Here is a 9,436-nt window from a genome sequence, read left to right as displayed (position 1 = left end):
CCAGAGATTTGCATCATTCTGTCCCATCCAGAAGGTGTAAGATTTCCATTGCAAATAGAGATTGTGGAGAGGGGACGGCGGCTGGACTAGGGGAGTAAGATGTCACTTTACCTGGTGGTCCTTTGGATTTTACTTCGCTTTCCGACGGGAGTGGTGGTGCACACCTGTAATTCCAGTGGCTCAGGAGGCTGAGGTAGGAGGATTTTGTCAGTTCTACCTTTGGTTAAACAATCCCTGCGAAAGGAAACCACATAAGCAGTAATAAATACCTAGAGCAAAGGACTCATCAGGTTATGTAAAGCCAAATCATAGAATAAGGAAAAAATAACAAAGAATTTTTATTTTAAACCATTAAGTTTATTACACAGTTAACTAAAACACACAGTGCATCTGTTTCTACCTGATGGATCATCTCCTTTTATCCTGAAGAGGTTCTTTTAGCATTGTTAATAGTAGAGATCTATTGGTATTGAATTTTCTTACTTTTTATTTATTTTAAAATGTCTATTCTGCTTTCAGTTTTGAAGAGATTTATCCTGGATTAGCAGTTTTTGTCTTCTAGCACCTTAAACCTTTCCATTAACTTTAACCTCTCATTTCTGATAAGAAGTCAGCTATCATTTTAGTCATTTTTACCAATGCATAACACACCACTTTTTTCTAATTGCCTTCAAGACCTTTTTCCTTCTAATTGATCATTTACAGTTGACTCTGATGCATCTAGATGTGATTTGCTTTGTAACTAACCTTAGTATTCATTGAGTTTCCTAAATCTCTTGACATCTTTTTTGTTAATTTGGGATAATTTTAGTCATCATTGTCTTAAATATTTTTTTTCTGTACAATTTATGCCTCTATTCTTCTAGAAATGTAATTATATGTATGTTAGGTCACTTTGTATTGATAGTAACCAAGTCTCTATTTTTTTCTTTCTAATTTTTAGACCAGATAATTTTTATTGGTCTATCTCCAAGTTAACTTTTTGCTGTTTTTGCACTATACAATCTGATGATAGATTTGTTTCATGAATTTTTCGTTTCCAATACCGTACTTTTTATTTCTTTTAAAAGAAATTTTTCATTTATATGTTGACACCCATATCTACGTATTCATTATGATTAAGCTTTTCTTTAACTCCTTGAAATTAGTTATAAAAACTATTTAAATTTTTTCTGCTAATCCTAACATCTGGGTCAGCTCACGGAACTTTTTTTATATGTGATATTTTCTCTTGTGGTTCTCATTTTTCTATCTTCTTTGCATTCTGGCAAAATTTAATGATATTCTACATGCCTATAATCCCAGCGACTCAGGAGGCTAAGGCAGGAGGATCAAGAGTTCAAAGTTAGCCTCCGCAACTAAGGGATGCACTTAGCAACTCAATGAGACCCTGTATCTAAATAAAATGCAAAAAAGGGCTGAGGTTGTGGCTCAATGGTTAAGCACCCCTGGGTTCAATCCCTGGTACCAAAAAAATTTCTGGTCATTTATAGATGATACATCATAGGAAGTCTGGATTATGTTTTCTTCCTATAAAGGATATTCTGTTTTATGTGTCATGCAGGCTAATTACTGGTGAATTGTTTTGATCATATTAGATTTGGTATTATTATTATTATTATTATTATTATTATTATTATTATTATTATTATTATTATTATTATTATTTGGTTCCAGAGATTGAACTCAGGGTACTCAATTACTGAGCCACATCCCCAGACCTATTTTGTATTTTATTGAGAGACAGGGTCTTGCTGAGCTGCTTTAGCACCTCTATTTACTAAGGCTGGCTTTGAGCTCGTGATCCTCTTGCTTCATCCACCTGAGTCACTGGGATTATAAGCATATTCCGTGCCTCACTAGGTTTGGTATTTTTCTTTATTTCCATATTTCATGGTGCATTATACTTGTACATAATGGTGGGATTTGTTGTTATGTTTTCATACATATGTACAATATAGTGATAAAACTTAGCCAATATCATTCTTGAGTATTTCTCTTTTACCTGCTTTCCTCTCTCCCCTGATCCCTTTCCTCTATTCTACTGATCTCCCTTTGATTGCCCTCAGATTCCTTTCACACACACACACACCTTTCTTTTCCTTTTTCCTTTCTGGCTTCCTCATACATTTTCAGCATGAATCAATTTTGGTTTCAAATTTAGGTCTACCATTTTCCCTTTACTCTTTTTTGTGTGGTTCTTTTTGCTAAGGCTTATTTATGAACTCTTAATTAAGTACCTGATATATTAGTGAAGCTGCTGCAACCTGACTCTGCTGAAAACCTAATTTCTTCCAACATTGCCATTTAGCATCATCTTCAGTCTCCTTTATAGCAGTCAAACTCTGCTAAGCCTTAAAGAGTCTCATCTGGTACATTCATATCAAAAATAAATTTCCTCCAGGCTTTTAGTATTCTCTCTCTCTAACACACACACATAATCACATTGCACCCACCATAAATAGCTCAGACATTCTTGTCCACAAAATTCCAACCACTATGATAATCTTGCACTTTGATAATTTTCTCCTTAACTCAGTATGACCACCATCTTACTTGAGCTTCATCTCTCTGAAATTAATACCTGAAAATGTTTAGTTTTTCTAGTTTTATACTCTTTTGTGTCAGGAAAACAAATCCCGTACAGTAGAACTATAACAGTTTCAAGTAAAAGTACTAAATTAGTTATATCCTTGCCCATCAATAGTGGTAGAAGAACTTAGGTGAACTTACATAGAAACTGCAACATCTTACATACTCAACAACAATTTCATTGCCCATGGAACCCAAAATTAATTGAAAGAGTAAACCCCAAAATGGATATCTGAAAAATAAACTGGTCAAAATTAGTAAGGCAATCAGAGTTAAATAATCATATATTTTACCAATAGCACTAGCTTAAAAGTATGGGTCTACAATAAGTAGAAAAATACAAGTTAATGGCTAGAGTCATAAAAGTTTCTATTATGATAGGCAGTCTCTTATGATGCTTTAATATTATATGATAGTTGTGAAATGATTACAAACTAATAATGAACATAATCTATTTGCAGATTAAAATGTTCTTCCCTGTATTATCTACAAATTTTAGATACACCTCAAAATGCCCTGGAAAAGAAATTTCTTAAGTCTCATCAAAATGAACTGCCAGGTTTTTTCCTACATTTGACATGACACAGTGCCAAGATTTCTAGTCCTGAATACACACTTTCTATAGGGAAGAGACATATATCTTGGCAATTAATAGATCATTTATCTCATTTCATACAGCCAATTTTAGTCGTAAGAAAAGAAATGTTTATGTATTCATTCTGCTGACTTTAGTCTATAATCTAATCATGGATCAACAAACTTTTTCTGAAAAGAGACTGATAATAAACATATTAGACTTTGTAGGCAAGTCTTAATTGCCACTCAAATGCCAGTGTAGCACAAAAACAGCCTAGACTATGGGTAAATAATATAAGCTTCTGTGTTCTAATAAAACTTTGTTTACAAAAGCAAGTGTCATTGTTGGACACCGTGGTGTGCTCCAACAGTCACAACTACTCAGAAAGCTGAGGCAGGAAGATTACTTGAGCCTAGGAGTTCAGGCCAGCCTGGGAAATAAGAAAGAAAGAAAGAGAGAGAGAGGGGGGGGAGAGGGAGGGAGGGAGGGAAGGAGGGAAGGGAGAGAGAGAGAGGAATGAATGAAAGAAAGAAAGAAAGAAAGAAAGAAAGAAAGAAAGAAAGAAAGAGATAAAAGGAATAAAGGGAACAATTTAAAAAAACAGTGTCAGGCTTACAGCTATGATTTGCTCAACACTGTTCCAGAGTATTAATGTTATGCTCACAATAGATGTTTGGCTAGGCTGTATACATACATACATACATACATACATATATACATGAAAGCAATTTTGTTCTTTTGTTTGCTTTCTTTTATTTTTTCCATTTTTTTGTTGATACATTATAGTCGTAAATCATGGCAGTATTTGTCGTTACATATTTCCACATGCACAATATAACACTACAGTTTGGCCAATATCATTCCCCAGTATTTTCCCTTCACTCCTCCCTCTCCTGGTCTCTTTCCTACACTCTACTGATCTCCATTTGATTTTCACTTTTTTTTCCTTTTTCCTCTCTTGCTTCCACATCCGAGAGAAAACATAGGCTCCCTTGATCTTATGAGTTTAGCTTATTTTGTGTAACAGAATGTTCTCAAGTTTCATCCATTTTCCAGCAAATGACATAATTCACCTTTATGGCTGAATAAAGCTCCATTGTGTGTATATGCCACATTTTCTTTATTTATTCATCCTTGATAAGCACCTAGTTTGGTTCCATAGTTTGGCAACTGTGAATTGTGCTGCTATAAACATGGGTATGCATGTACTACTCTAGTATTATGACTTTAATTCATTAGGATAAACATTGAGTAGTTGTATAGCTGGGTTATATGGTGGTCTCCTGCCTAGTCTTTTGAGGAACCTCCATACTGATTTCAATAGTGGTTATATTCATTTATAATCCTATCAACAGAGAAAAAAGTGTCCCTTCTTCTCCACATTCTCTCTAGCATTTATTATTGTGCATATTCTTTTTTTTAAGTAGTTGGACACAATACCTTTATTTTTATTTATTTATTTTTAATGTGGTGCTGAGGATCGAACCCAGGGCCTTGCACGTGCTAGACAAGCAATGTGCTGTTGAGCCACAACCCCAGCCCTATATCGTTCATATTCTTGATGGCTGCTATTCTGACTAAAGTGAGATGAAAGCTCACTGTAGTTTTGATTTGCATTTCCCTAATTGCTAATGATGTTGAACATTTTTATAGATTTGTTGTCCATTTTTATTTCTTCTTTTGAGAAGTATCTGTTTAATTCATTTGCCCAATTAAGCTAGGTTATTTGAGGTTTTGGTGTTAAGTTTTTAAAAGTTTCTTATATAGTTTGGATATTAATCCTGTGTCAAAGAGTAGTTAGCAGGGTTGGGGATGTGGCTCAAGCGGTAGCACGCTCGCCTGGCATGCATGCAGTGCAGGTTCGATCCTCAGCATCACATACAAACAAAGATGTTGTGTCCGCCAAAAACTAAAAAATAAATATTAAAAAATTCTCTCTCACTCTCTTAAAAAAAAGAGTAGTTAGCAAATATATTTTCTCCAATTCCTTAGGTTCTTTCTTCATGTTACTAATTGTTTCCTTTGCTGTGCAGAAGCTTTTTAATTTGATGCCATTCTGTTTATTAACTTTTGTCATTATTTTCTGAGCTTTAGGAGTTCTAATAAGAAAGTCATTGCCTGTACCTATATGCTGGAGTCTCAAATGTATATTTTCTTCCAAGGATTTGCATAGTTTCTGGTCTAATTCCTGGGCTTTTGATCTCTTTCAAGTTTGTACAGGGTCTAATCTTATTTGTCTACATATGGATAACCAATTTTCCTGGCACCACTTGTTTAAAGCCTGTCTTTTCTCCCAATATGTTTTTGGCATCTTTGTCAAGAATCAGATGAGTGTTAACTGTGTTGGATCTTTTTCTGTGTCTTCTCTTCTTTCCCATTGGTCTATGTATCTGGTTTTATGACAGAGCCATGCAGTGGTTATTTCCATAGCTTTGTAGTACAATTTGAAGTCAGGTATTGTGATGATGCCTCCAGCTTGCTTTATTGACTTAGAATTGTTTTGGCTATTCTGAATATTTTATTCTTCCAAATGGATTTCAGGACTGTTTGTTCTAGTTCTGGAAAAATGACATTTATTATTATTATTATTATTTTAAATTTATATATGACAACAGAATGCTTTACAATTCATATTACATATATAGAGCACAATTTTTCATATCTCTCATTGTATACTAAGTATATTCACACCAATTCATGGGTATTTTGATGGGAATTGCATCAAATCTGTATGTTGCTCCTAAAACCAATTTCAAACATATACAATCATATTAGTAGTGATTTTAGTGTCCAAAAAGAGATCTACTAAACAATAATTACTGGGCTGGTTTGGTGACTTGTAGTCCTAACTACTCAGAAGGCCAAGCCAGGAGGATTGCTTGAGTCCAGGTGTTGGAGATCAGGTTAGGCAACATAGCAAGACCCCCATCTTAAAAATAATAATAATTACTGATGTCAAAACACATCTCAATCATTATGCTAGTCACTAACTCTTCATTGTTTTCCTTGAAACTCTAATATACAATTAGTGAATGTCAATTTAGGACTAATTGTGCTGTTTTATAGAGGAGAAAGCTGATTATAATAGTAAGTGAAATCATCTGTCATGAACTGATTTGTGTTTATTTAATCACAATTATCATGCTGATGACTCTACATATTAAGTCTCCACCTATAGTCCCCTAGGTGCTAATTTTAAAAAACGTGAGTTTTCATTAAAAATAAGAAAAGAAACCCCTCCATATGCATTTCAATAATTCAAATTGTATCATAATTTGACTATTAACACAAGGGAAAATCAATGCAACTAATTCAGATTTAAATTCAAGATTACACAGTGCAAAAGAGGGAATAGTCTTGGAAAAGGAAGTAGAAAAATGTAAGATCCCTCTTAGAGGTCAGAAAAAATAAAATAAAATTTCCTTCAGAATAACAACTGGACATAAAGCTTTCAAGAAATGTTAGCTACTAGCTTTCTTCTCTGACAATCGGTTTTGTCAGTTGGTTCCCACTAAGTTGTGGACTTTTTCCGACCAGGACCAGATATCTTGTCTTTTGATTTTCATCCACTCCCGCACCATGCTAGGGCTTTGGTAGCACAAAATGAGAATTAAAAATATGCTTTTGAATTAAATAATTTCTTCCCTTACGGATAAAGATAAGAATCTCAAGATCTTAGCCTGAAGACTAATGTCCATCTCTCTGCCCCCACCTGTCCCCGCCTTAAAAAAAAAGCAGGCCACTGTCTCCAGTTTACACCCTCACTCACAGTTCTATTCACCTTCCCCTTTCCTAATCAGAGGGATCTTGGGGTGGGGCTTCAAGGAACCTCAAAGAGATTGAAGGGGAGGGAGCCTGGAACCATAGACTAGCTGTGACAAGTCATGGGTGGGATTTGGTAGTTCAGAAAAGGAGGTACCAGACCAGGAATGGGGGATGGGAGTGATGGTGAAGTGGAGTGGGCTAGTTTAGGATGGACCAGAAATGAGACATTAAGGAAAGCCAGAAAGGACCAGTTGGCAGGGGGGGGGGGGATGGGTGGGTGACTACTAGAATCATGTGGAGGGTCGCTTGTGAGGTCACAGGAGCAAAGGCAGGTGATTGGACGAGAAGGAGAGTTCTAGTTGCCAAGGCAGCGACTAGAGGAGAAGGTCTTCAGTCCATGAGAAGGTCTTGACTAGAGAAGGACGGAGCTCCAGCTCCGTGTGTTCTCCAGTAGAGTCTGTGGATTGACCCCCAGATATCCCTGCTGAGGTGTCACCCAGGAAAGGCTTAAGCCTTCCCGGGCGCCACCCCTCTGTGCTTTGCTACCCACCCCACCCGCCCCCCTGAGCCCCGCCTCCGCCCCCTGACGCCCGCCACAGCCTACTCCACCCTGTCACCGACTCCCCAAGGTGACCACAACATGGCTGCAGCGCCAGTGCTGCTCTTCTTGCTGTTCGTGCTGTGGCTGACCTGGCGAGTGCCGGGCCAACTGGACCCGAGCACCGGCTGGCCCTTGTGGAAGCACAAACTCTGTGCAGACGACGAATGCAGCAGTGAGTCCACAGGTGGGCGGGCAGCCCAGGGTCTCCGTGGTGGCTCTTTGGGGCCGCATGGGGCTCTGATCCCCCGGTCCCCTGCCCCGTGGGCTGGGCTAGGGGGTCGTAGGATGACGGGTGGGGCGCAGGAGTGACAGAGCCTCAGGACCCTGCGTGTGTCCCCTCCGGCTCTGCCGGCGCCTCAGCCAGCCCGCTCAGGTTGCTGAGATGCTGAGCCTATGGTGCAGACTTCACCAGCAGTCAAATTCATAGACCAATAGTGAATGGAGGGCCTGGGGTTGTAGCTCAGTGGTAGAGTGCTTGTCTAACATGTGAGGCACTGGGTTTGATTCTCAGAACTGCATACAAATAAATAAAATAAAGGTCCATCAAAAACTAAACTAAAAAAAATTAGGCAAAAGCTTAAAAAAATAGTAGTGAATGGGAATCTCAGGGTTGAGAAAGACCTTAGAAGCAACTGGTCCAACTTCTTAATAACTGCATGTTGGACTCCTGCTGTTTAATCAAACGTACCCCAGGCTGTAACTCATACTGAAATTCCACCCCTACAAGCTCTCAGTTCTTACTGGAATTCTACCTCATTCACAGAGCCTCAATGCAGGTCTGTATCCAATTCCCTTTAGTCTCTCTTGATATTACTGTGTTCTTTTTAAATAGCTGTCATCTGTGCATTCAATAAATAATTGTTGAGTATCTCTGCCAGGTGCCAGATACTGTGTTAAGCCTTGGCTCATTCCACCTGCAAATCTGCAAACCAAGACTCCCTCTATTTCAGCTTTCCTAAAATTTTAAACACAAGGTTTCACCAGCACTAAATCCATGTTTGTTGAATGTGACCCTGGTCTATATATCTCTGGTTTTAAATTTTCCCTTGAGTGAATATTGTTCTGGTAGCAGTTCTATGGCCATTGAAGTAGTGGAGAGTAGACTAGAGATTGTTCATTTTATAATTGAAGGGTCTAATAGCTCTAATTAGGATTATGAAGTTTTCTTCTCTGTGTTAATTGTCTTTAGGAGAGCCAAATATTCCAGGCACTGTGACTCATATATTTAGTGAAACACTCGATGAATATTGAAACTGAAGAGAGACAATTCTTATTCTATAGCATAAAATAAAATAGCCATTTCCCCTTTCAATTTTAGAGCTACTTATAACAGAAGGTACTCCTGTTGATGCTGCTGATACAGAAAACCAACTAGAGATAAAGGTGGAAGAGCCAGAAGATGCCACCACCATACTTTTCTTGTTACATTCATTCTTGCTTTATTTGTCTAAGATGGTAAGTTTGACATAGTTTCTTCAATTAGAATGTTGATTATTTATTAGTTTTTAAGTGGCTTCTGGTCATGAAGTGAAGAACTTAAAATGTCTTTATGAAAATTACTCCTGATCCTTTGAGTAGATAGCTCCTGAAACAAAAGCCATAGGGGTGTGGCTTTAATGGCTACTTGGTTTAGCACATGAGGAAGATTTGCTGTCTACCAAGGCTGGACATTTGAACACCTATAAAAACTTGGTTCTTCCCCTCAGAACCTTTCATTCTGGCAGGGAGATAACAGCATTCACTTGAAACACAGTAAGATAATGACAGAAAGAGAGGTATTTATTCGATGGTAGAACATTATTGTCCATAAATGCATTTATTATGGTTGGAAGGGTGATCAATAAGGTCAGAAAGTGGTTGAGATGTGTTTGAAGCACAGGCAAAGGGCAAACAGGAGTCTG

The sequence above is a fragment of the Ictidomys tridecemlineatus genome, unplaced genomic scaffold (assembly GCF_052094955.1).
Source record: "Ictidomys tridecemlineatus isolate mIctTri1 unplaced genomic scaffold, mIctTri1.hap1 Scaffold_54, whole genome shotgun sequence".
NCBI classification, from domain to species: domain Eukaryota; kingdom Metazoa; phylum Chordata; class Mammalia; order Rodentia; family Sciuridae; genus Ictidomys; species Ictidomys tridecemlineatus.
The sequence above is the reverse complement of the archived record's forward strand: the minus strand, read 5'-3'. Positions refer to the sequence as shown.